General features: G+C 37.4%; 1 pseudogene across 2 annotated transcripts; it reads left to right on the top strand.

Moving 5' to 3' along the window:
* The first annotated feature begins 6,870 nt into the window (after nt 1–6,870).
* Nucleotides 6,871–13,849, top strand: LOC145621565 (T-complex protein 1 subunit delta pseudogene; annotated as a pseudogene). 2 transcript variants are annotated; one of them, XR_014108442.1, is made up of 3 exons: nt 6,871–8,607; nt 10,350–10,480; nt 13,417–13,849. The product of XR_014108442.1 is annotated as a T-complex protein 1 subunit delta pseudogene, transcript variant X2 (transcript). The 2 variants fall into 2 exon arrangements; XR_014108441.1 differs by lacking the exon at nt 10,350–10,480.
* The last annotated feature ends 10,382 nt before the right edge of the window (nt 13,850–24,231 follow it).

Genomic DNA, 24,231 nt, shown 5'->3' with positions numbered 1-24,231 from the left:
ATTTTTATCCGAATAAGGACGGATTTTAAAACAGTCAATTTTAAGAAATAAAATTAAATAAATAAATAAAATCAACTGCTAACTCCATAAAAAAAAAAAGGCACAGGGTTCGGGTTTAGGTTAAGAGAATTGAACGTCTGGAACTCGTCTTCTCTTCCGTTCTAAGGAACGGGCTCTTACTATTGCGTTGTTAAAAAAAATCGAGTTTTAAGACATATCAACCACAAAAGAAAAAAAAAATAATTAATACAAGGTAGGTTTGAGCACCAAAGTTGCACTACGTACCGATCATAGTGAGATTTTGAATTCACTCACGGATCAAAACCTTCGTAGTTCGGACAGATGCCATGTTTTAAATAACCAATTCCATTGGGTTTTTAATTTGGGTAGTTGACATAAATGTCATTTTTGTAAGTGGGATTTTAGTGATGTTTGATGGATTCACTCAAAAAAGTAAAATGAACCACCTTGGTTGAGGAAAATCACCCCGATTAGTGATCACCAAAAATGTCTTTTGAACAAGACAATTCAACAAATGCGTCCCAATTGACGACTTTTTAGTGGGTCAAGGTATTTTTTGGAGTGAAACTGTAAGGGTTCATTATATAATCTCACTTTAGGTTAAAATTCACTCAAGGTTAATTTTTGTAAGGTTTTAAGGGTTATGTGTTTAGGCTTAATGAAATTGGCCAAGTAAAACACGACACCTGTCAAGGCCTTACTTCCAAATAAAAGGGAACAATAAACTATTTAATCATATCTGATTGTCAATTAATCCATCGGGTAATTATAATGGGATGTAAGCTTATTTTCATGGAGATGGATAATTGTTACAACCTTATATGACTAAATAATTAATCTTAACCTCATGTTTGAAAATGAGGCCATAACCTCATATTAACTATTATTACTTATTAAAACAAACAATCAAAGTTATGATTCATTCTTGTTCACAAAAGGGTTTGAAATAAGAAGGTTCACAAAATTATAAAAGAAAATAATGCTTGTTAAAACTCTTATTTCTAAAGTCTTAAAAGAAAATTAAAGTCCTTAAGACATCATTTATTTCAAAAGGTATCTTAAAAACTAAGATTAAAGATTTTAAAACAACAACATTTAGAATTAAAGATTCTTATTTTTGAAGTCATATTTAAAATAAGATTAAAGTTTCTTAAAATAACATTTAGAATTAAGGCTTGTTAAAACTCTTATTTCTAAAATCATTTTAAAAATAATATTAAAGACATTTTCATTAAAACTTCATAAGTTAAGAAGTATATATATAATATAGTGTAATATAGGTTTCATGCCACCATTAATAAAAATTTAAAAAAGCAATTAAGAGAAAAACGTGCATATTTCATTTTTTTGATAGTTTAAACTAAAAAAATCATTAAAAATCATAGAAAAATCGAAAAAATTATTGTGAGATATGGTTGGAAAGCTCTTGAAAAGTTCTATCACTTTAGCTAAAGAACTGGAACTGATTCTGGTTGTAAAGGTTCTTTCATAGGCCATCTTTGGGACGTGGTAAGTAACTCACTACTCTTGAACATCCTCTACATAAACTCTTAATTCATTAGGTCTTTAAACTCAATTTAAGAAATAAATCATTCTTAAAAAATATGCTTTAGGCAGACACATGAATGTATTAACCTTCCATATTTAAAAATGCATTAGAAAGAGATGCAATGCAAGATGCAATTACCCCCCTCTTTATAACCTATCACCTCACCAATAGGCTTGGCTTTCTAATGTGGAGTAATGAAAGATTTAGGGCTAATTTAGCACCTAATATAATCATTACCCCTATTGGTAACATCACATGGAAACAAACATATTAGTTAGCATAATAATAATAATAATAATAATAATAATTAAGAAAATTAAGAAAAGATTGAAAATAATACCTTGAGCTAGATGTAGCAATTTTTGGATAACCTCTTTGGTTTAACAAGGATGAAAAGATGATCACTCCTTAGTTAAAATGAAATTAAAGAGTCTAAGTAATTTTTTGGAGTTTTGATATATTAAAGAAACTAAAGCAAAATGAAGCTAATGAACTCTTTCTTTTTGATTTTTGATTAGAGAAAATAAACTTGAAAAATAAAGCTAAACTTAAGAAATAAACTTTTTTTTTGGTTTTAAGATAGAATAGGAATACTTAAGCAATTAAACTAATATTTTTTAACAAAGATAATAATAACAACAATACTTGAACTTGAAATATTTTTGTGTTTTTTTTATAGGAATTAAAGATAATAACAATACTTAAATAAAAATAGCAACTTAGGGCTTGTTTGGCATCATTTTTGGTTTTCAATTTCCTGTTTTTTTGAAAACTAAAAACCAAAAACAGGAAACAAGAAAAAGGTGTTTTCACTTTTTTGTTGTCAGTTTTCAAAATTATCATGATTTTAATAAGTCTAAATATTTTTTGATCCATTATGTAACATATGTAACATACTTTTAAAAAACAAAAAACCAAAAAACAGAAAACCACAGCGATGCCAAACGGACCCTTAATTATAAGATGCTTTTTAATAAGCTAATAACTTAATAATAAAGCTAAATTAGAGAGATTTTAACTAAAACAAAGATTAGAGGAGAATTTTTAGAGAGAATTTTTAGAGAGAAAAGTTGTAAGAATTTTTGGTGTGTTTAAAACTTGAGAATTAGGGGGGTATTTATAGGAAAATAAAGGGGTTGATTTGTAAATAAAAAAAAGTAAATAAGTTAAAATTCAAGGATTACTTTGGTAAATATCAAGATTTTGGTAATAATGAGAATCTTGATATTAAATTCTCTTGTTTTACATGTAACAAACCTGCTAATCTGTTTTGCAACGCTTAAACTGATAATATAAAGAAAACCGTAATAAAATCAACTCTTATGTTCACATAATAAAAAGGTTCTAAAATGCCATGGTATATATATATAAAATAATAATAATAATAATAATAATAATAATAATAATATGTATGACCAAGTCGTGTCATAACTCAAAAAAAAAAAAAAAAACTCACATGGTATACAATAAAAGAGTGCCTAAATTTAACTAGTCACTATTATACTCACCAAGGTGTTAAAACAACACTTATATATAAAAAAAAAAAGTTAGCTCTGAGATGTCAGCTCTAAAAGATACACAAAGACATTAGGTTACAATACTAAAAGGGTTGGACAAAATATCTCAGAGTTAGTAAAAAAAAAAAAGTGAAAAGAGAAATAACCCCCTTTTTCAAAAAAAAAAAAAAAGAAAAAAAAACAAAAAAAAAAGAGAGAAATAACCCCTACTCTTATTAGATAGTACATATAAATTTACCTAAGAACATCTGAACATACGACAAAACCTTATACATACGAGCATTTCAAATAATAACCCTTACTAAAAAAAGTGGATCATATAAAACCATAAGAAGATTGACATGGTAAACGTGAAAATACACCATACAATATTAAGTCACACAACATAAATTTAAGGTGGTCAAGAGTAAAATATATTCCCTTAACCGAATGACCTTTAAAAAAAGTGAACTCTTATCTTACTTTACTCTACTAAAACACAAATTTATATTTATCATAGTCGTAAAAAACAAAGACAAAAGATACAAAATTAGATCAAAACAACAGAAAAACAAATAAAACGGAAGCCAAATATATGTCGGCAAAGTAAATTTTCATAACAGAAATTACTATTTGGAATAGTGCCAAATAGTGTTTGCATAGTGCCAAATAGTGTTTCGAATAGTAAAATACAATACATGATGCGTATAAAATCCTGCTGTCCCAATTAGCGTCGGATAAATATTGATACAATTGATCCAAATTGAAAATTATTGGATACCACATTAACCGCGGGGGATAAAAAAAAGGTAACGTTAATTCACTATTGACAATTGCTTATCAAAACTGAAGAAGGAATACACAAACTAGATTGAGTAAACAAATCAGAGAAGGAAAAAGAAAAAGAAAGAAAAAGAAAAAAAAAATAAAAAAAAATAAAACAAAATAAATAATAAAGAACAAAGCAAAAACAAAAAGTAAAAGAAAAAAAAACGGAAAGAATCTTTATTAATGTCAGATGGTGGATGAAATTTCATAAAGGCAAAAACAAAAAAAAATGATCCGATATTATCGCTGAAAAAAAAAACTATTCATCTGAAGCTCAACGTAACAAACATGCACAATTATACACAATTATACATACGTATCCCTCGTTTACTCTCGTCCATACAACACCTAGATAAATATGGACAGGTTAGGTCCGAACTTGTATTTATTGGATCAAGTATTAACTGCGGAACAAAGATATTAGAACAGGCGTACATAAAAGGAGGTCCCTTTAGCACTACAACATATAGTACCCATTTAGGTGTGGGAATGTTTGTCATTTCCCTATATTGGTTGGACATGAGTCTTTAGAGTAATGGACTTTATAGCTTAGGTAAATTGGTCATATAATAGGGTAGTGCACAAATCACAAAAAAATTACTAGATTTACTAAAAAAGTACTCTAACAATCTAAATGAACATATTAATATACTTACTATACTCTAAAGGGTTAAACGATACTTGTTTATAAGGAAAATGACATATTCCCCTAGCGAGACAAAAATATTGTACTTTATACTATACGATTATTATACATATACGTACAAAAATACGGTCTAAAATACTTACTTTTTTACTATAAAAAGAAATTACTCTTATTCAAAATCTCCACTCACCACTTAATTCTTATCTTCTTCCATCTTCCTCCTTACCCAAAAAAATCAAACAAAAACCACCATTAAACTCAACCACCATGTTTCAAGAAAACCAAGAAGACCAGCCTGTCTTTACATTTGAGGAAGACATGAGGATGATAAGGGTGTATATCATGTACATTGTGGGGCTAGTGGTCCTCCTAATGGCCATATTAATTTACTTGTTAATCCACAAGTAAAAACCCAAAAATTACTTTGGTGGAGCAGAGTAATAATGCATGTGGTGTGAGCTGTACTTCAATATTTTGTAATTTAGTAATTTAGAAGTACAAATTGTAACATGTATTTTGTAAATTATGAATAAAAATCATTATTATTACTCGTTTGCTTCGTTTTATGTAATAAAACAAACGACATTAAGTTTATAAAAATAATTAGCAAAATAATAATTATTATTTGCAAAAAAAACAATAATTATAGTAATAAAAAATAATTAATAGTGATAATTAAAAAGGTAGGATCAAAATTTGGTGTCTACAGATTGCCCCACATTGATTGAGTTTAAATAAACGATAATCAATGTTTGAGAAAAGACACAAAATTTTGATGTACGTACGTTTCTAAAAAAAAAAGAAGAGGAAAATCCTAATTGATTTTCATTTAAACATTAGCTTGAGTGCAGTTGAAAAACTGGCTGAAAAATAAAGTGAAATTCTCAATCAATTGCAACACAAATGTTGGCTTGGGTGCAGTTGAAAAACTGGCTGAAAAATAGAGTGAAATCCTCACTCAGTTGCAACACAAATGTTGGCTTGGGTGCAGTTGAAAAACTGGCTAAAAAAATAGAGTGAAATTCTCACTCAGTTGCAACACAAATGTTGGCTTGGGCGCAGTTGAAAAACTGGCTGAAAAATAGAGTGAAATTCTCACTCAGTTGCAATACAAATGTTGGCTTGGGTGCAATTGAAAAACTGGCTTAACCTTGTAGAAGATCAAAACTCCAATTTGCACGAGCTTGAAGAAAAATAACAATTCTTGAAAAACAGTTTATGGATTTCGGATGCAAAAATAGCAGGTGGTTTGTACTGAGTTTTCGGAAAAGTAAACTCCTTCGGCCTTTTTTTCCTGGCTCCATTACTAACACCAACCCTATAAAAGGAGGTGGTACTCATTCTTTTCTACACCAAATCAAACTTCCTTCTTTTTCTTTCAAGCTTCTTGAGTCTTATTTCTTCTCTCCTTAAATTTCTAAGAAAAAATGAATGCCATATTTCAAGAATTAAATGAAATCAGTGGAGCTAGAAAGCTCCAGCTAAAAGGGGTGGTAGAAAATATTTCTCCACCTCGCCTTTCCCCTTACACAAGTGTCTTCACCAGAAGCATCACCGGGCCCCTTTCCTAGTTATTCAACCTCGGTATGATATGATTCATGCTGCTGTTGAATTTTGGCATGAAGAACGCCATGTCTTTCGTTTTGGAGAGACGGAAATGACTCCTATTCTAGAAGAAGTGGAGGGTTTACTAGGTCTTTATAAAGAAGGCCGTGTGATTACACCTGCTGACCCAAGGGCAACCAATGCGGCCATGAGGGATTTGCTAGGCATAACATTAAATATGGAAAGCAATTATCGCCTGCTTGAAAGCTTAATGTTAGAGAATTTCCTTGAAATCTTCTCTTTATCTCATTGGGAATCTGCCAACAATGAGGATTTCAAAAGGTGCCAAGAAAGAACTTGCATCCTTTTATTGCTCGGCCTTGTTTTGCTCAAAGAATCATTATTTTCCTGTCATGTTCGTTGCCTTTCTTTGCTGTCACAGATCGAGTCAGGGAACCGTTTAGGGCCTCGACTGTGTACATCGACTGTGTTACCTTGATAACATGCTATCTGGTTCATGGTTTTCCAGTCTTGCGACTTGGTTATTCCGTGATATCCAATCTGCTTTTTGAGTCTTTCTGTGTGCAAAATTAGGAAGGTCCCTCGTTCTTGAATTACCCCGGCTCATTGGTTGGCCACGAGAGCGAGACGTTTTCAGCTTTTATAGTTTTGTTTTTAATTTTTTTTTATACTCCGTATCATTCTCTTTGTTAAAAAAAAAAAAAAAAAAAAACCTACTACTAATTCGAATTTATTGGTTTTTGAAATTGAAATTCACAATCTCAACAAGTCTAGAATTACCACCGCCTTCTGAGTTGTTAGTCTCTCCCATATTTCCTCCCCCATTTGATTTCTAGGGTTTTACATACCAAATTGAAATTTCACCTTTTTCTCTCTCCTCCGCAACAATGGCAGCACCTGCAGTCCAAGCCCCACGGTCCTCCTCAAAGGTGGAGACCTTCGTCGACAACAAGCGCACCGAAGACATCCGGCAGCAAAACATGGCGGCAGGGCAAGCAGTCGCCGACGCCGTCCGCACCTCGTTGGGTCCCAAAGGTATGGACAAGATGATCCAAACTGCTTCCGGAGAAGTTATCATCACCAACGATGGTGCTACCATTCTCAACAAAATGGATGTTCTTCAACCTGCCGCTAAATTCCTCGTACAACTTTCCAAATCTCAGGATACTGTTGCTGGTGATGGCACTACTACTGTTGTTGTTCTTGCTGGTGCGCTTCTTAAGCAGTGTTCTCTCCTTCTTTCTCATGGGATTCATCCTACTGTCATTTCTGACGCCCTCCACAAAACTTCTACTCATGCCGTTCATGTTCTTACGTCCATGGCTGTCCCGTTGGAGCTTTCCGATCGGGATTCGCTTGTCAAGTCTGCCTCTACTTCCTTGAATAGTAAGGTTGTTAGTCAGTATTCTTCCTTGTTAGCTCCTCTTGCTGTTGATGCTGTTTTATCTGTTGTTGATCCTGAGAAGCCTGATATGGTTGATTTGAGAGATATTAAGATTGTTAAGAAACACGGCGGGACTGTCGATGATACTGAGTTGGTTAGAGGGTTGGTCTTCGATAAGAAGGTTTCGCATTCTAGTGGCGGGCTTACTAGGATGGAGAACGCCAAGATTGGTGTCATTCAGTTTCAGATCTCTCCTCCTAAGACTGATATCGAGCAGAGTATTGTCGTTTCCGATTATACCCAAATGGATCGGATTTTGAAGGAGGAGAGGAACTACCTTTTGGGGATGATTAAGAAGATTAAAGCTGCTGGGTGTAATGTGCTTTTGATTCAAAAGAGTATTTTGAGGGATGCTGTCACTGATTTGGCTCTTCATTACTTGGCTAAAGCAAAGATATTGGTGATTAAGGATATCGAGAGGGATGATATCGAGTTCATTACCAAGACATTGAACTGCTTGCCTATCGCAAATGTCGAGCATTTTAGAGCTGAGAAGCTGGGCCATGCTGATATGGTTGAGGAGGTGACTGTTGGGGAGTCGAAGATTGTCAAGATTACTGGGATTAAGAATATGGGAAGGACTACTACTGTTCTTGTTCGAGGATCGAACCAGTTGGTTCTGGATGAGGCTGAGAGGAGTTTGCATGATGCTTTGTGTGTTGTGAGATGTTTGGTGAGTAAGAGATTTTTGATTGCTGGTGGTGGGGCTCCAGAGATTGAGCTCGCGAGACAGCTGGGGGCATGGGCCAAGTCTCTGCAAGGAATGGAAGGGTATTGTGTTAAGCATTTCGCCGAGTCTCTTGAGGTTATCCCGTATACTTTGGCTGAAAATGCAGGTTTGAACCCAATTTCAATTGTTACTGAATTGAGAAACAAGCATGCTCAAGGAGAGATCAATGCCGGAATCAATGTAAGGAAAGGGCAGATCACTAATATCTTAGAGGAGAATGTGGTGCAGCCATTGCTTGTCAGTACAAGTGCAATCTCCTTGGCAACAGAGTGTGTAAGGATGATTTTGAAGATTGATGATATAGTTACTGTGCGGTAGACTTATGTGGTATGATTTTGCTGATCAATGCCAATTCGTTTCTTTTATTTTTGCTGTTTTAGGATTTTGATTTGGCACTGTGCTGTCCACATGATTAGCTATGGTTTTATTGTAAAATTTTGAGTGCTTTACTCTGCTGAATTTTACTTTTAATTATGATTTATTATGTTTGCTGAAGATCTTTTCATGTGCATCTGAGTTTAATCAGTTTTGTAGGTTAGTACTCTTGGTCACTAGAAGATATAGTCTCGTTTCTCTCCTCGGATGTAGATTGTATTGATTCTGGTGAAAAGATTTTCTGTATGCTTTTTGTTATGAAGTACTTGTACTTCTCTGCTGGTGTTTATGACAACAAGAGTCGTCTCCTATTCGTGGCACTTATTTTGGGATGGAGGGAGTAATCTTTTAGTGACAGCAGCAAATTTGTTAGTGAAACTGCAGGGAATTTCTGCCGGATCTGTTTGAATTTCAGGGAATTCCAGCGGGATCTGTTAAAATTGATTTCCACCCTTCTATTACTTAAATATATAAGCCACTTTATTTGTGAAATGGAGGGAATTTATTAGTGAAATTGCAGGAAATTTCTGCAGGATCTGTTCTTGATCCTTGTATGTGGGTGGATGAATTCTCTTTTTGTTTGAAGTGGTTGCTTTTTGTTTTGTTTTCTTTATTTTTCTCAGCCTCTGTTTTAAGATAGAATTAGATTGCTGAGATTATGATTATTATGTTTCCATCTCAATATCTTTCGAATTGGTCTCACCTGGGAAGTTAACAAGAACATTTGAGCTAAGTTATTAGAATGCCGACTTCGGTGTTGTAACTGTATAAAATTGTTATAGTTGTTGATTACTTTCCTTGAACTGTTGTCTCTAACAGTGGGCTTCTGATCCCTGTCTTTAGCGCATTGTGCATACAATCAATGCTATCACTCTTTTAGTGACATCTCAAAGAAATGTCAAACAGGTTGGTTAATCAAAATATTAAGTAGTATTTGGTTTAATGGTGAGAGTTGCTCTCGAGTTGAACAACTTCACCAACTTAACACCAGAGGCTTAATTTTTCTTTTTCGCCTCAACCTGTACCAAGGAGTTTCACTAGTTGAAAAACACAAATGTGCACCAACAAATGAGCACTTGTTTTTAAAAACCGGTGCAAAAAACGAAAGCTAAACCCAATAAAATTAAAAGGGCACCGGTTAACCGATGCCCTTAATAATTAGAAAAAAAAAAAAACCATGCATAGTAAATAGGGGCACCGGGCACCGAGGCGGTTAACCGATGCCCTTACTCCCTTAATAATTTTTTATTTTTTAAAAAAAAAAACCCAAGCATCAACCCTCTTTCTATCTCCTTTCTCTCTCTTGTTCTCACTCCCCCTTTTCCTTTCTCTCTCTTTCTCTTCTCTATTTATCAGGGTTTTCCACTGCCACCCCCCCTTCCACCGCCAGCCCACTCCATCTCTCTATTTCTTTTCTTTCCTAATTCTTTACAGCGCCAAGGCGGGTCGCGATCCCCCAGCCCACTCCATCTCTCTATCTCTTCTCGAGTCCTCCTGAAAACTCCGTGGTTGGATTTGATGCTTCAGATCTTAGGATTTATAGGAATTGGGTCCATGGCATCCGGCTTCTCCCTCAAAAGTAGCCGCAGGTATGAAGTTGCTTTTTAGGGTTTGTAATTTGGTTTTTTTTTTTTTAAATGTTATTTTTATTAGAGGATTTGTTTCTTTTTAGGGTTTAATTGAGGATTTTTTAGGGTCAACTAGAGTTTGCCACTCGACTGCCTCCTTGCTGCCCCACCGTAGCCCGGGCTCATTCTCGCTGCATGTTGCTGCTGCTGCCTTTGCTTTGTAATTGCTGCTGCTGAGTGCTGCTCGTAGTTCAATTGTGAGGCACTCTCCCTTTCCTCCTGCCTCTGTATTATCTATAGGGTTAGATTGTAATTCATTTTGTGAATTCTTTGTGTTGATTGTTTGAATGGTTGTGAGGTTGTGTTTGTTGTTGGTTTAGTTTGTTTAGTTCAATTAATCTTCTTGTTTAATTTGTTGTTGGTTTCGATTGATCTGCTTTGCCTGCTCAAGTGTTATTGATTTGTTTCTGCTTTGAATGTGGTAAAATTTGTTGTTGTGGCTGAATTGAAAGAGTAATAGCTTGGTTGTTGTCTAGTTGATGGGTAGTATATATGAGCGTGGACTGGTGTGAAGCTTCTACTAAGTGTGCCATACCTTAGTAAAACTTTGTGGATTGATTGGTATGAGTTGGTGGATGGACTGGTATAGAGTTGGTGGATTGATTGGTATGATAATTGATTGCTCTTTGTTCTTGGTATATTAAGTGAGGTCATGTCTATTAAGGGTGAATTTTTAGAGTTGCTCTTTGTTTCCTCTGCTTTAGTTGCTATATTAGTTTTGCTGTTTAGTTGTTGGTTTTGATCTACTTTGTGTCAGGGGCTTAGGTTGAGAAATTTGTTGAACATATCATGAGCATTGTGTTTGTTTTCTTTTTCCTGTTTCCATGCTAAAATCTACTTTCTTTATCCATAGTTTCTAATTCTGAGACATCAGAGTATCAGACTAAGGTTGTGAGTTGCCAGTGTTTAGTTCATTCTGTTCGTTGTTTATACTTGCATAATGGTGTAGATTTCTGCAAGGGATTATGTGGGGTTCCATTATTAGAAGGTTCGTCAAACCTATGGATACATTTCGTTATTTCTGACTTTCATTGGATTTATTTTTCAATTTCTTATAAGTTGGAAGGTCTGCTAAATAAGATGATTATATATCTTGCTTGCTGATATAATGGTAGTAACATTTAAGCATTCTACATTTGAGCTTTGTAGTAAATTTATAAGTTAAATTAAAATATCTGTTTTGTGAAGTATGGGCTAGACTATTGATATTGAAATTAATTAGACTTAGTTTACGAAGAATATGGGCAGAAAGAATGGTCAAATGAAGCTGCAATTGCAGTTTTGGATTTGATTTTCTGAGCTGTGTTTTGGCTTTATTGAATGACTTGAATATGCTGCCGTGCTGCTTCCATTTGCTGCAACTGTGCTGCCTTTGCTGCTTCTGCTACTTCTGCTCTCCCTGCCTAGGCTGCTGTTGCAGCTGGTCTGGCAAGGTTGCACCTACTGCTGCCCTGCCAAGGTTGCTGCTGCAGCTGTCCTGGGAAGTTTGCAGCTACTGCTTCCTGCCGAGGCTTCTGCTGCTGCTGGCCTCGAAAGGTTGCAGCTGCTTGTCACGGGTCACCTCCCTTGTCAACAATGGGCGTCACATGGGTCACTAGGCAACAGGGCATAATCATGGCTAGGGGGCTTGCCCTTGGTGCCCAGCTGAGCACCTCCCCCTATAGAGCTTTATATAGTACCCTGCTTAAAATCCTAGTGAACACCCAAGTGACAGTAACACAATAATGGGTCATTTGGAGACCCAAACGAAGTCCAAATGGGCCCAAATTTGGGGGTCCACCGTATTTTGGGCCAAGGAAGACGATGGTGAAGTCGGTTTTCCGATACGAGGTCCCGAAATACAAGTTTTGGCAGCAGGTAACCCGGAAAACGTGGGAAACTTCTAGAAAGTTCCGGAGCTATCTACAAGGTTCTTTTGGAGACTATTCTAGAGAGGATGACTCTAGAATAATCAAGGAAGGTCTGGTACATTGTAGGAGTCTTCTAGGTTCTTCTACATATTTACATAACTTTTGTAAAGTTCTAGAATGTTCTAGGTTAGTCCTTAGCATTCTAGGTAGGAAGCTTGTAGAAACCTCCATGTATGTAGTTCCTAAGGAGGTGGGAACACTCTAGATACTTGTAGTCTAGAACCCTCCATTTGAGGAGGTTAGGAACGTTCTAGATAAAGAATGTAAGTAGGGAGGAGCACTATAAATAGGCTCCAAGGCATCATTTGTACATTCAAGTTGAGAGCAATACAAAAAGCCTTCCATAAGCACTTGTGTTCTCTTGCAACTCAATCTCTTCCTTCCAACACTTAGAGAGTGTGAGGAAAACAAAGGCACAAGGGTGCCAAGTGAGTGATCGGGCATACTAGCAAGGGTGATAGCTTGTGTGCTCAATTGTCTACGACACTTAGTCGTAAGTTCGGACTAAGGCACTAAGGGTGAGTGCTTAGTTCAACTAAGGGGACTTGTTAGCACCAAGGGGTCGTGCTAGCAAACTTATTTGAGCAGCACAAAGGGTTGTGCTACGTGGGCACAAGGAGTTAGTGCCAAGGGAGAAAGCCTGACTCGTCTTACGACGGACTGTAAGCGGGTGGCGCACGGTGCGTGACTAGGGAAAAGTAGTCGGCACGTGACATGCTGCTGTCTTGCCAAGGCTGCTGTTGCAGCTGCCCTGGCAAGGCTGCAGCTGCTACTACTCTGCCGAGGCTGCTGCTGCTGCGTATCTCACACCTCGAAGCACCTAGCATCTATTTGTTGTATGTCTGTTCGTTAACATATTTTTTGATGCTTTGTATGGGTTGCCTTATGTTATAACCTCACTAATCAATTTCAGCTTTCAAATCACAAATTAAGTTAACTTCAGTGTTCAATAAACTTTTAATTTATCATTTCATAATATTTTGTTTGGGGTTTTAATTGTTTACTTGTTTCTTAGTATTAGTTTATATGATATAAATTGTCCCATCCATTTGCTTAATTTAGATTGCTTGATACATCATTGTGTTTTTACTACTTATCCAAGTGTTTCTACTTCTTGTCTGTTTCATGTTTATGTTGCTGCTAACAACCTACTATGAGTGCATTCCTTATGTTGTAATTGATCAAGGCGTACACTAACTCGCTGTTGTAAATTGTTTATCAAGGTGCACCCGTGTGAGGAGATGTATGGATTTATCAAGTTGCTCATGCCCTTCACAAGAGAGTGGCTCAGCTCGCTGCTGCCTCTACTGTTCCCTGTAGTGCTACTCCCTCTACTGCTCCCTGTACTGCTACTCCTCCCTCTGCTGCTGCTGCCTCATCTTTGATGCTACAGCTGCTTTTGCGTTGCTGCTACTGCCTCCTATCTTTGATGCTGTTGCTGCTTCTATAGTGCTGTTACTGCCTCCTATCATGATAATAGAAGTATCCTAGAAGAAAATATTGATTCTGTAATTCTTTTTTTGTTTTTGTTTTTTAATGTGTAATTGATATGAAAGAGAAGAACAGTGAGGGATTTTTGTGAGCTTTTGATCTACTCGAATATTGCCAAAAGTACTCGCATTAGTAATATTACAAGTTATTGATGAATTATGAATATATTTGTTTTATGTATATAATGATTATATAAGTGTGCTACAATTCAAGTGAAAAAAATGCAGGAAAAAAAAAAAGAATATTTATTTGGGCCACTAAGGGCAACGGTTAACCGGTGCAGATACAAGGCTAATAACCTTATATTTGCATCAGTTAACCGGTGCTCTTGTTCATTATTCCCACCGGTTTTGAACCGGTGTGAATATTTTTCACTATTTGCATCCTTCAGATGAAACACCGGTTCAAAATCGGTGAACAAAGCCACTTTTGAACTGGTGTTCATTTGCATTTTTCTACTAGTGTTTGTCCCTAAAGTTGTGCTAGGGGTCCTGTACTCCTGTAAGGTTAGGACCAGTTGCACGGTTCTACCTTATTGATGGCAGGCAATATCTTAATAGGCTTGGTTAGAGGCTTATAGCCAAGTTTCGTGTCTTGACTACTTTAAAGGCAAGCTTCTTTTTAGACAGTGTTTATTTGACATTATAACCAAGTTTCAGTCTATCTTTGTTGGTTTAAATCAATAGTGAATAAGCAATTTGCCCGTTTATGTAATCTATGTATGCAAGTTGAACTTAGATAGTGTATAAATTTAAAAGAAAAATAGAAAATGTATTTGCTCGTATAATTATTGAGCTACGCTTAGATGTTAAGCAGATTCATGAACTTGAAAAACATATTGAGCTATATAGCCATGTAAGGCATTTTGACGGATATGGAGGGAATAGAACAAGTAATGAAGTACGACTTGTTTTAAATAAGGAAAAGGAATGGAATGGGAGGGGACTCAAAAGTGAATGGAATGGGAGGCATTTTGACGGATATGAAGAAGGAAAAATAAGCATGGGGTATGACTCAAGTTGCAAATATAGATATGATGGGTCAATATTGATATTTAGATGGCGGATCAGAGTATATAGTGCTCATTGTGTACCAAAATATACGAGTAATTTAAATACTTTGTACGAAATATAAAAGAACATGAAGTGTGCTTTATTTATAGAAGCTTTTGTCATAAATAAAAAAAGTCATCAAATTCATTTATCACAACAACATGTTTTTTTTACATATACACATTTCTAGTTTATTCATTGATTGATTGTGACTAAATAATTATAATGATATTTTTTTTTAAGTAAACATTCCTCATTTTCATACGACCTCTGTTTCATAACAGATGTATCCTTTTGACTTTTTATACTATTTATATTTAAATTTTGATCACTTTTATTTACTAATATACAATGATAAATATCATTTTAATTATTGTTATTAGGTTAATTTCAATGTATATTATCAAATTACATACTTCCCGTCATAAAAAAAAATTACATACTTTTATACTTTTAACTAATCCATAGAGTCCTCCTCAGCGCATAGCTCCTATTTGCAAAATTTGCATATAGGAGGGCAGGGTGGTAATTTATGGTGCATTAGTCAGCATATGAGTGTTTTTGTTTTTTTTTTTTACTTGATGACATGTATCCCGTTTTGAATTTGAAATGTAATGGGGTGTTGTTGAGTGAAATGAGAATTCAATTCATTTCATTTCTTCGAGAAAATTAAATTGCTTCTCTCTCTACTTTCCTTCTCTCCTTCTCTCTCTGTACTGCATTTGAGTCTTCTTCTGTACTCTTCGTCTTCGTCTTCTTTCCTCGGTGTTTAAGCTTCTCTTCGTCTCCATCTGTTAACTGCTCGTTTGCTGACGGTAGTGGTGGTGCGGCTGCTTCGCTCGTTCGTTGTTGTTGAGTACAATTGAGTTTAAAGGTAAGGCTTAGTTGTTTAATCAATTTTATTTTGTGTTGTGATGATGAAATGGACTACGGATTCATGATTTGATGTTGCTGATTTGTTGTTGGTTTATTTCGTTTATTTGCATGCTTTAATTGTTAACTTAGCTAAATTTAGTGAAGTAGCGAATTGGTAACCTTCAAATTGAATTAGGGTTATCGCGTATGGAATTATGGGTTTGGTTTTATGATTTTGATTTGTTGTTTGCTATGTTGAAGGTATATTTTGCGGAATTGTTTGAAATTGGGTAATTAGGGTTTGTTTGTGCGGGCAATTGCATAAACAATTCTTAGGAAGTTAGATTGTTGTTTGGTTAAATTATGGCAAAAGAAACCAATAACCAATGAAATGTGGTCCTTTTGTGTGTAGTTATAGGAAATTGCTGGTTTATTCTGGTTTGGTTGAATTGAATTTGCTGAGTTGTTGCTAGAGTAAGAAGGTTATTTGTGTATTTTGGTATAACTGAATTTGGGGAGTTGCTGTGTAACGTGTGGTTACTAGGTTAGGGGTAATTGTAGTATGACTTAAATTTGCATAATAGACATCCATAGATAGTATTGAGCAGTACATTGTTTTATTTGTGTTTTATGTATGATTTTTATTGTTTACTTGGGGGTTAATTTGTAATATGTGATTAAATCGTGAGTAATAGGATTGAGCAGTGAAATAATTAGTTGTTCAGTTGTGGTTTGTTATTTGGTGGTTTGTGAAGGGTTAGTTTATATCTATGTTCATTTATCCTACAGAGTAATGAAGAAGAAGAGTTCTGTTAGTGGTAGTGTGAAGAGGGATGTGGTGAATGATGGTGCTAAAAGCAAAGGGAAGAAGAAATTAAAACCTACTGATCCAGTGGTGTTTGAAAAAGAGGAGTTGGAGGACACTAGTCAGGAAACCACTAATGTTTCTGATGAAGACTGTTCAGAGTATGATGCAAGTGAAAATGAGGAGGATGAGTCAGATCCTGATGATGAGGAGGAGGACGAGGATGAGGAGTATGATGAGGTAAAAGAAGGGTGGAAGGAACTAGCAATAAAGTTGATGCAGGATAAGATGACATCTGGGAAGAGGAAGGGAGGTAAACAAGTGAAGAGCAAAGCAAAAAGGGCAAAGGTAATAGTTTGGAATGGTATTTAGTTATGATTAAGTACTGTATTAATTTGTGACTAGATGATTAACATGGTTTGTACTCTGCAGGTTGGGGTTAAGAAGACACAAGGTGATAGGGTTAGGGAGAGAGGGATTGTTGTAAAGACCCAGTCCAGAACAACTCAGAAGGTAAAGTTGTCAGTGTTGGTGCTGTTGTATCTGATGATTAGCTATTACATTTCGATATTTCAATTAGAAGCTTGCCATGGTTAGATGCATGTGTTTTGGGATAAATTTTGATGTTTGATATTTTGGTGTTGTGCAGGCACCAAACTTGAATGGTGTGAGGGCATTTGGTACCTTGGTTCAGAAGTTCGATGATGGCAGGAGAAAGTTGGTAGAAGAAATGGGGTTTGGAGGGCTGCTTTTTTCACCACTGTCCTATCTTCCCCGGAAATTTGCTTACTGGATTATGTTTAGGGTGTTAGCCGATAGGTCCATGGTTTTTGGTGATGATTTTGTGCTACCGTTGATTGCTGTCCAGGTGGAGTATGTCCTCGGTATACCCAGGGGGTCGAAGGCAGTGCCATCATCAATACCAGAAGAGAAGCAAGCTGAGTTCAGCAGAATTAAGTCGTTGTTTGCAAAGGGTGATAGCATTAATCTGGCAAATGCTGCTGGCTCATTGGTTCGAGCAGATCCAAAAGGGAAGGTGTTGCCTCTTACCACGGAGGCGGAGAAGACTGACTTCAAGATTGGGTTTTTGGTTGTTGCTTTGGGGTACATATTGTGTGCAACAACAAACTCAGCTAATATGGCAGTAGCTTTGAATGGAGCTCTTTTGACGTACAATGATGCTGCCAACTATGACTGGTGCACATTGGTGCACAACTGGATGTGTTCTGCATCAAGGAGGTTCCAAAAGAAATTAGACAATCAAGGGTATGCTGCAGGATCTGGTGGCTGTATTCTGTTTGCTTTGGTAAGTGTATATTTGTATTTTGTGCTGTTGTAAATTTTGGTTGAGGAGTTTGAACCTTTACACGATGCCTATTATTTTATATATGCAGATATTTTATCTTGATCATCTTCATCGTGTGCCTACGTCTCGGGGCTTGACACCGAGGTTGAAGGCATGGTCTCAGGATGTAATAAGCAAAGTTGTTGCAGATGATAAATTTGAATCGGGTGACTATGGGCGTACTCTGGTAAGATTAATTTGCGTTTTGTGTTGGGGATAAATGTGTGAATATATTTGGGTGTTGCCTCTTCTGATTATGTTGTGTTGTTCTTTAGTCGTTGAATATCGCCTATGGTGAGGAGCATCCGTGAGGTCCCCGTGATTTTGATCGAACGGGTGGATCAAAGAATGCTGTTGTAGATAAGGTTGTAACAGAAGTGCCTATTTCAAGGTCTGAGTCTGTAATGGATGATGAAGAAATTATGGATAAGGTAGTGATTTTTTTGTGTTAAAGGTATGGATTTATTTTGATGTATATCTCTGTTAAGGGTTATTTGATATATGTGGACGTTGTTGTTGGTAGGTGGTGGAGAAGGTGATGGAGCGCGTGACTCCTCAGATTAGTCCTGCACCTGTAGTGGATATCGAGGGAATAATGGAAAAGGTTTGAACTTGACTATATTTTACAAGTATGATGGTGAGTAGGCATTTGTGTGTCTTTGTCAATTGTTGTTGTAATTCTGTTTACATCTTGTGTAGGTTGTTGAGAAGGTGATGGATCGGGTGAATCCCCGTTTGAATTCCCAACCCGTTGTAGACGTGGAAGTAATGACTGAGAAGGTAGTACCCTTGTGAAATAGAGTAGTTAGGTAGTATTTAAACTTGTATAAATTTTGTCGAGGGTTGTGGTATTTATTTCATTTGTTGTTGTTGTAGGTGGTGGAGTCCGTACTGGATCGGATTACCCCGCAGTTGTTGATTGCTTTGGATAAAAGAACGAACTCTATTTATCTAGGGGTGACTGATTTGTTCGCACAGGGCGTCGCTACAGCGAAAAAAAAATAGAGAGTTGGCTGGGAAATCTCTGCAGGATTCAGCTGTAGTTGATGCATCTGCAAGTGGGAGCCAGAGTTTAGGTGTGCCTACTCCAACTGAGTCAGAGTGTGAGAAGTTGGTTGTGGCTGATCCTACACCAAGTGAGTGTCTGAATCAGTGTGACACCTTGACTCCTGAAACCCCATCCAGGCGGGGTCGTTGAACGAAGGCGATATGTTGCAGGCTGGTTTAGATGCTGATGCTTTAGGTGAGAACCCATCAATGACAGTGACTGATTACACGGGGGGTATGGATGTACTAGGTGACCTGGAGAAGGAGGGTTTGGTTGGTTCTGGGGCTGAGAGGGAGGAAGCAGATGTGAATGCTGCTCAGGATTTAGGTGTTGTGGATGAAGCAGATCGGAGAGGTCCTCAGGAGTTAGGTGTCAGTGGGGATGAGTTGGAGGAAGAGGATGATGAAGCCAGTAGTGGATTTGTGCTTGGTTTAGTAGGTACCAGGGGCACGACTGTGTACGTTGATAAGGGAGTAAGTGATGATTCCTCTGATGGGGAACAGGAGGAAGGTGAAGAAGGGGCCGGTACCGCCGACAAGCGTGCGGTAAAACCGACTGAGGCCGCGTGCTCCCAGAAAGAGTCTGACACAAGAAGGCATACTATGTTTGAGAGTCGTATGCTACAGTATGTCCGTTCGTGGAAGGAGCTTAATGATCCTTTGTGGTAGACTTCTTATTTTTTTTATGATTTGGTTTTTTCCATGACTGTGTTTTTAATGCTAATTGTGGGTTTTAATGCTCATTGGTGCAGTCCTGGTCTCGTGTTAATATCCTGTGGTGACATGACAGCAACTTAGAGGGATGCTTTTACAGTTGTGCACCCAAGAGCAAGGGTTGGAGATCAGTACGTAAGGATGGCTAGCAAGCTTTACACAAAGCTCTGGGCTACCACGGAGTTCGGAGTTTTTGGACCGCAGCAAGCGCATTATGTTCGATCCGAGCATTGCTGTGAGTATTGTATTTTCACCCTGTTTAATGTTGTCTGAGTATGCAATGTTGCTTTATGAGTATGACAAGGTACTTTGATTCCACAGAACCAGCTGTTGTAGAAAGAGGACAATGAAGCGCATGTGGCTGAGAAGTATGGGCAGTTGTTTCTTAGTTACAGAATGCGTCTTGTGAAAACAGTAAGCGTGGCCTTGGAGTACTGATGATTTAATGGACTGTCTTTATTTCCTGTGCAGCTAATGGTAATCTTTATGAACTTAATGCAAATCTTTGTCCCTGTGCTAATTGTTCCTCGGGAGTCGCCAGATGATGCACATTGGTTTTGCATTGCACTGGATCTGAAGGCCAGAAAGCTGTGGAGATTGACTCAGTATACCCTGATCCTTTCCAAAAGCATGTACAAGTACTTAGGACTGTGGTATGTGAATTGAATTAGTCAGTACCTTTGAGGCTTTCTTTTTTAATGTTGTTTGATGTTTACCTATGTTAATCATTAACTTGGTGTCCAGCTCAAAGGGATTGATGTGCTCTTTACTATGAGTGATCAGTCCTGGAAGGATGGGGGGATACATGGCTGGGAAAAGTGTATCGTTGAGCCAAAAGGCCCTAGCGACGCGTGAGTTTATTTGTACAAATGTCTATCCTGTATGAGCCTTACCATTTATCAACTTTGACTTATTGTGTCCCTCTTATTTGTCTTTAGGTTATACTGTGGGGTGTTCATAATAGCTGCAATCAAGTTTTGTGCAAGAAGATTCACAACAAAGTTTGGTGTGGTAAGTGTTGCCTTATCTCTGAAGGAGTTTGTTTCTCTTAGTTTGGCATTCAACCATTTTTACATGCTGACCTAACTACTCTGCCTCGATGAAAATGTAGGGCAAGATACACATAGCTAGGGCCAACTTATTTCTAGATGATGCACAGTGCGATGCAAATGATTTGAAGGACAAGCTCGAGGAAATAGTGCCTGCCGGGAGGAAGACTCGACAACATCAATAGCTTTGACAAAAACATTAGTTGGGTGGTAGCTATAGGTTGTGAGAAAACAGTAGTTCTTTTATTTTTGCTAGTCTTTGTGGTTTGAAACACTGGTGTCCATGTATATAGTTGGCCTTTTTGCAATGTCTATAGTAAGTGTACATTTTGAAACAGGTAGGATGCCTACAATGACGCCGCTGCTTAGGTGCATATTAAAACGCAGTGGTACAATTTAACAACTAATTTTTTTGAATATAAACTAATGGTACATTTAAACAATCACTGGTGTTTTTTTTGGCCATTCCAGAAACAAGCTACTAGTGGTACATTACAAATGCCAAACGTAATATGTAGGCATGAGTGGCACAATGTAAGTGCCAAACAAATAATTTCGCACCACTAAGAATCATGTGGTATAAACTTCATTAAACAAAGCAATACCCTCGTACTGCAATAGCATGATTGTTCCCAACATTTGATCTTAGTCTTAACAAAAGAAATACATGAGATTAAAATATATGAACAACACAAGGATTAAGTTAACATATATCTGAAGAAATAAAGATCCTTCCCAATATCACAGAACCAATACCGCGACGACACCAACATCAAAGGTCCTTCCCGAACTGTTCGTGGTGTGACCCATCAAAAGCCAAGCCCGATGCGAACCAGTGGCTGTTTATGTCAGGCTCCTCGTCTGAGCTGCATGGGTCGTTGTTGAGCTGCGGTTGCTGAGGGGGTGGGATGTAATTCCATGTAGGAGGTGGGGGCTTCAAATCAATAAAAACTTTTATTAATATACCATAAACAAAACGTTTTAAGTAAAAGTAAGAAGTGGTCTAATTTCATGTGTGATTAAAAGAACAGGACATACCCGAAAAACGGCATCCAAAAGTAGTCCCTCTGGCCGTGTTGATGTGTAGAAGAAATTAGCAGTAAGTGCCGTTGGCCTCCAAAAAACCAATACTCCTCCCGGGTTGCTGTCTGGACCAGCTGTCTCGACTTCATAGTCACCTGGGAGATCACCCAACAGCCCGTCCTTGTCAAAGTTATTGCCTACACGAGCTTCCAAAATGATTAGTAAAATGGGGTTATAATGCTGATGCAGGGTTGTGAAGTTACGAACAAAAGAAGGCCTTGTGCATCCTCTTGCATTCCAACATAAAGCGAAGGCCCCAATCCTTATGGTAGTCTGGTTGCCGCGGCTTGAGGCCTGCTACTCCCCTGTGTAACTGACACAGTGGTATCTCTTTCTGATAGGCAGAATGTGGTGAATCTTGGGCTTAATCATGCAAGCCGCTATATTGAGCCTCATGTGGGTATGTCCATCAACAATCTTCAACACATGGAGCGTATCCGTGTATGACCCAACAAATATATGACGCCACATCATAGGGAATGCATAAATTGGAGCCTCGAATATGTCAAGAACGGGCTCCAAATCAATAGCTTCAACCAATTCGGAGGGTATCGTACACGTCGAAGAAGAGGAATAAAATGCTTGTAGCAGCCAAAATATCATAACAACTGCTCCTTCATTGTAGCACCCCACTAAATCCTCTATAAGGGGTAAATGACCAAGAACAGGACTGCCATCTGCAAGCAGCATAAATTGAGTTGGGGAGGACATTCCTTGTAGAAGAAGAGCCCTCAAGTTTTGGATGGGGTGGAAAGAACCAGTTACTAATTGGTTAGTGGACTTGAAAAAATGCACAACATTTAAGTTTAATTCATTGTATTCTCGCTCTGATTCTGGAAGTACATTATAGGCAACGGTGGGTGGGGTACCACACGAACATATGACACGGGTAGAGGATGAAGGTTTTCCATTGTGTTGAAGAAAGCTCAAATATCTCAACAACAACACAAGGTTGGAAGAAGATTCAGAGCATGGATGATTTAATATAGCAATTGGAGGTGATTGAGGGTGAACTGAAATAATAGCAAAATAGAATACAACTAGTTCATTGGGAGGGAAAAATTTCACTTTTGAAAATTTTCCATTTACCATGTTACAGTGTTTTACCATCACCTAGATTTTGGGACCTACCCCTACGTTGCAGTGGTTCTTTCAGCTACTATCACTAGCTCACAGAGATGTCTCGTCATAACAAACACAAGTAGATCTGAAAGGTATTTATATGTACCACTACGAAAAACTTAAGTACAACAGTTCTTTTAAAGTGCCACTGAAGGGTATGTAACATACTACTCATACGTTTGATTTATTTCCTTCTTTAATATCCCAAGAAACTAAATATGACTTACTCCTACGTTAAACAGGAAACAATTCATTACGCTTTAGAGTGTTAAAGGTTTGGATCAAGTGGTTGGATACATGTTCCATTTACACATATGTATACATCAATGGTATTCCAGATATACCACCGAGGAATGTATCAAACAGACACAAACACAAAGTAGTTGGGGAGATCATTTAGTACGTGATGTACTACTTGTAGACGAGACAAATCGTTAAATAATTTCATATTGCATTGTGTTCCAATTAAATTAGCCACACCCAAAATTAAAAAAAAAAAATAAAAAAAATGGCAGGCCAAAGAAGCAAGAGGGTGATGGCCGGAAAGAGAGTGGTGGATGAAAACAAGGTGGTTAAAAAAAAAGACTCCTAGGGGAATTATGAAGCACTTAGAGTTTATGAAGAAAAATGGTTACCATGATGTGAATGGAGTCATTTGAGACTTTTACCTCCCTAAAAGAGGTAGAGAGTTGATGTTCTCGCACCAATCAGCCACAATAGCTCGTGGGGGGATTGAAAATCCCATAAGCGGGATTGATTCCCACCCCGACTACCCGTTCCTTATGCCGTTTAAAATGGGTGGTCCCGGGCACTTTAGGAAAGAGACATATTGTTTTATGCACTACCTTGTTGATGCTCACAAGATTGCTATTAGTGTTAACCTTCGAGAATTCCGTGAAACAATTATAGATTGTATGCGATCTGGGTGGTATTGTAGGCATTGGTTGCGTTTTTGGGAGCTTTTTATGTGCAACTATGATTGGATCGCAAATGTGGAATACGTGCTAGAACACCAATGTAAGGATGGTGAGGAATATGCACTTTTGCTACTTAGCCATGATTTCACGTCTGACTACGACAAAGACGTGGTTCATGTGACGGTCGAGTGGATGAATCTCTCTCGAGAAGATCCTTTTGATATGATCCATTCTAGTGAGGAGCAATGCATGTATTTTAAGAGCAAGATGTTGGCGGAAAATGGGTATGACGAGATGCAACACTTGGATCTCATCACTAGGGAGCCGTTTGAGTACGACGACTACCCATCATGGTATGTCAATCGCTTGAACGAGGCTAAGCAAAGGTTTGAGGATAAGTGCAATCCAGATTCCGGTGATTTTTGGGATGGGCATGAGCCCGATTACAATGACCCATACGTGGATCCGTGGGCAGGATACCATGATTTCGGTCTGGACGATGACTAAATGTCTTCGTGTATGCTCTAATCTGCTCCATATTGCTCCTACTGATTTATA

This window comes from Chenopodium album, chromosome 27 (genome assembly GCF_948465745.1).
Source record: "Chenopodium album chromosome 27, dcCheAlbu1.1, whole genome shotgun sequence".
Lineage (NCBI taxonomy): Eukaryota > Viridiplantae > Streptophyta > Magnoliopsida > Caryophyllales > Amaranthaceae > Chenopodium > Chenopodium album.
This window is presented reverse-complemented; position numbering and strand designations above follow the sequence as displayed.